The following is a 4,564-nucleotide window of genomic DNA, read 5'->3' as shown; positions in this document are numbered from 1 at the left end:
ACTGCCTCTGAAGGCCCTCTAGAAGGTCAACTGTAATTTGTAGTAACTCGATGGTACTCAACAACCACAAGCTCTGTTACATGTGGCTTCCTTTGGCTTCACTGTACAAAATGTATTTATGATGAGAAAAATACATATGTTGACAAGAAATCTACATATCAAGGGTTTATCAATCTTGTATCAAAAACAAATGCAATTCTCCACATTTTCATGCCATGAAGGAATCCTGATTTTTCAGCTTTTCCTTTCATGTTGTCTCCAAAGCAGCATCCACTGCTCTTACACTGTTGCTTGAATTTCATATACCCCAACAAAGATCTTAAGTTTGTAAATTCCCAGCAAAGTTCTGACATGTGGAAGCTTCCCATATCATGGACCTCTTCAGGCAACCTTGATGCCAGCTCCTCCATATGATCTGCAGGACATCCTTGAATATGTTTTGTGAGATTCTCACTGAAATGCACTGCTACTCTAGCTGTTATTGAACACATAGATAAGGCAGATGAATCTGTGGCACAATCATGGCACTTAATGCGTTATAACTACATATATGATTTGGACCTGGTGACAGACTTACCTCATTTGAGCGCTGGAGGAGACTTTGAGAAGAAATCAGCTTATAATCTTGCTGTTCACAAGCTGACTGTGGGATTGGCCCTTGCTTAACTACTGGAGTATATTAACTTTTGGCTGTGTTGAAACAGGAGGAGTACTTCTCAAATGTTTGATAGGAACTGCACAGTTCTCATGGCCTAGTCTGTTGGCTTGTTACAACACTAACCAGAAGGCCTTGTGTGTCCAGTGGCTTGAATCTACAACAGTGCCTCTTGTTAAGATTTACAACCTCAGAAATCTGATGGAGGGTCTGTATGAGTCAGAATCGACTTGATGGCAGTGGATTTGGTGCTCGATTGAAGTGTGTTTGTTCTTGCAGTCACATTAGATCCTGAGGATGACTCATCAGATGCTAAAGACATTGGAGACTGTTTAGATAGCTGGGCTTGTTGAGAGCTGAGCAGCTTGAGAAATCAGAGAAGAATGTTGTAAGCAGATGTTCCAGCAGTAAATAATAATAATAATAATAATAATGCATTGTAGAATGGGTAAGATGGGGAGTACAGAGGCATATGTTAGAGGTGTAGGTGTGAGGTTCAGTCCAGAGGCAGAAGATGTAGAAGTTGCACAAGAACATGATACAGATTTGTCACCTGAAGTAGATTTTCCTCAGGCAAATTCACAGGAGACTGTTGCTTGCATCACCTTTCCTCTGGAATCCCTATCTTTCAGGAACTATTTGCTATCTTGTGTGCCTCTTTTTTAAAAAAATAGTTTAACATCAATTTTATTCATAACCTAATCCAAGACATTCTAGCAAATGGACTGCCAAAAGAACAAGCATGTCCTGGGTAAGGTCCAGCCAGAGAGCTCCTTGGAGACAAGGATGGTGAAGGTTCGTCACGCATACTTTGGGCATGTTGCCAGGAGAAAGGCTATTCTTTGAAGAGGGACATCATGTCTGGAAAGGTAGAAGGATCGTGAGAGGAAGAGCCTCAACAAGTAGACTGACACAGTGACTGCAGCAATGGTTTTGCATGTGTCAGAGATTGTGAGGATGGTACAGGATAGGACAGGGTTCAGATCTGTTGTTCATAAAGTCACTATGAGTCATTCTCAACCTGAGAGCACCTAACAATATGAGACTAGAGTAGACATAAATTGCTTACATGTAATATTCCTTAGATTACAGGAACAATAAAATTGTATTGCAAAATCTTTCCACATAGAACTACACTGACATTTGTGGTTTGGGGGATACTAACTTGTCAGTTTTTTGAGTGAGTGATCTGCATGCTGCTTAGACATGTGCGTACATGCTTGTTTATCACTTGCTATTATTACAGCACTTGTCTATCAGGTTGTGGTACTGGGGTGCCCTGCGGGTTTTTGTGATGCTGGATGCTATATCACCAGGGCTATCTTGTTTGCTTTTTTTGATCTCTGTTGGACAGCTGTAGTAGTAATTTTTCACAGAATTAATGTACTCAGACAAATCATCTACAGAATCAAGGTGCATTTGAATTTTTGCCTGGTTTGTTTGGATTAGGAGGAGGGGATTAGAAGAATGTGAGAATTATGAAGAGCACTGTGGTTATGTGAACTACATTGTGGAGAGTAAATGATTCCATCACCTCTCTAAATATTGGAGCATGCCCGATTTTGGCTCTTGGCTGAAAGCAGGGAGTACCAGAGGAATGTGTATCTGCACTTCATTGACTATGCAAAGGCCTTTGACTGTGTGGATCACAACAAACTGGCTGACTCTAAGAGGAATGGGAATCCCAGAACACATGATTGTGCTTATGTGAAACCTATACTTGCATGGTTTGAGTCACAGGCAACTCAACAGCACATAACAACAACATTGCAACTAAATTCTCACTACTGGGCTGATATGATAGGCAGCATCATGATAGATAAAGAAAAGTTAGAGACTAAGCAGACAGTCGTCAGAACAGAGCAAGAAAACAATGCATGGTTCAAAATTGGGAAAGGTGTGACTCAAGGATGTGTCCTATCTCCATATCTTTTCAATCTATATGCAGAACATCTTATTCAGGAGCCTGGACTCTATGAGGATAAGTGTGGTATCAGGATTGGAGGTAGACTCATCAACAATCTGTGTTATGCAGATGACACACCCCTGCTTGTCTAAACTGAGAAGGACCTGAAGAACTTGCTGCAGAAGGTCAAGGAGTGCAGCATTCAATATGGATTGAAGCTCAACATCAAGAAGACAAAGATTCTCACCATTGGGCCGATTGGCAGCATCATGATAGATGGTGAAGAGATTGAGATTGTTGACAGCTTCAGTTTGCTTGTCTCTACAATCAACACTCTTGGTATCAGCAGCCAGGAAACGAAAAGATGAATTGCACTGGGAAAGTCTGCTGTCAGAGACCTCCCCAAAGTACTGAAGAGCAACAATGTCAGTCTGGAGACTAAGGTGCACCTGATACAGGCCACAGTCTTTGCAATTACTTGCATGCATCAGAGATCTGGACAATGACTACGGAGGATAGAAAGAGAATTGATGCCTTTGAGCTGTGGTGCTGAAGAAGAGTATTGAATATTCCATGGACTACTAGGAGTGCAAAGAAGTTCATCTTGGAGAGGGTGAAGCCAGATTGCTCCTTGGAAGCAAGGATTCTGAAGCTTTGTCTGACATACTTTGGACATGTTGCAAGACAGGATCAGTTCTTGGAGAGGGACATCATGCTTGGGAGGGTGGGGGGACAGTGCAGGAGAGGAAGACCCTTGATAAAATGGATTGATTCAGTGACTGGGATATTGAGGGTAGGTGTGTCGAAGACAGTAAGATTGACACAGGATAGAGCAGGATATAGGGATGTTGTACATAGGGTCCCTATGAGTTGCAAGCAACTTGACGGTACGTAACAACAACATTGCTGCTAAATTCTCACTTCTGGGCTAGTAGGCAGCATCGTAATAGATAAGGTTTGAGACTGTTAATGACTTCATCTTAGTTGGATCCACAGTCAATACACTTGAGTACCAGCAGCCAGGTGATCAGGAGATGTTTTGCACTGCGAGAGTCTGTAGTCAGGAACCTCTCCAAATTATTGAGGAGCAATGATGTCAGTTTGAGGACTAAAGTGTTCTTAATTCAGACTATGGTCTTTTCAGTAGCTTGTTATTCGTCTAAGTGACATATGACTACAGATGACAAAAGATTAATTGATGCCTTTGAACTGTGGTGTAGGAGAAAAGTTCTCAATATCCCATGAATTGCCAAAAGAACAAACAGATAGGTCTTGGAGAAAATGCAGCCACAGTGTTCCTTGGAGGCAAAAATTGTGAAGCTTCATCTCACATACTTTGGGCCTGTTGCTAGAAGTTATTCCTTGGAGGGGTACATTATGCTTGGGAAGGTGGAGGGACAGCAAAGGTGTGGAAGACCCTCAACCAGGTGGATTGACACATTGACTGCAGCAATAGGCTTGAGGGAGTTAGAGTGTGAGGATGGCACAGGATAGGAAACTATGAGTTAGACTCGATTCAATGGCACCTAACAACAACACGATGTCTCTATATTTGTTTGCAGTACTATCAGATCTCCATTAAGTTTTATTTGACCACGAAGAATCTGTGGCATCGCACATTCTTTTATGTTTATCATCACCACTGCTACTGAGGTTTTGATGACCATTTGAGCAGTCATGACACACTTCAGTCTCTCCTGTTTCTTCCCATACGTCACTATCAAAATCTGGCTGGGTGCAGGGTGGGAGGGTGGTGTTGTAGGAGTGAGGGGGAGAACAGCAGGTGGAAGTACCACAGGAAGCTGACTGACAACAGCGTAGACTCCAGGATGGTGTGTGTCCTCCTGAGTCTCAGCATCTCTCTAATACTGGAGCCTGTGCTCCCTGGCCATCTCCCATGGCCAATACCGCCATGTGGACAATACCAGTGGCCAAGATGTGAGGGGGGGCTGCGGACAGAAGACCAGGCCCAACTCAGATGGAATTCCATCTCCTCCTGCCAC

At 42.8% G+C, this 4,564-nt stretch overlaps 1 pseudogene; it reads right to left on the bottom strand.

Annotated features, from left to right (window-relative positions):
- Positions 1-208: 208 nt before the first annotated feature.
- On the bottom strand, positions 209-1,032 carry LOC102871170 (annotated as a pseudogene).
- Between the last annotated feature and the right edge of the window lie 3,532 nt (positions 1,033-4,564).

Source organism: Elephantulus edwardii, unplaced genomic scaffold (genome assembly GCF_000299155.1).
Source record: "Elephantulus edwardii isolate Elephantulus edwardi_28Jun2011 unplaced genomic scaffold, EleEdw1.0 scaffold00252, whole genome shotgun sequence".
NCBI classification, from domain to species: domain Eukaryota; kingdom Metazoa; phylum Chordata; class Mammalia; order Macroscelidea; family Macroscelididae; genus Elephantulus; species Elephantulus edwardii.
Note: the sequence above shows the minus strand (reverse complement) of the source record. Positions and strands in the feature narration are given on the sequence as shown.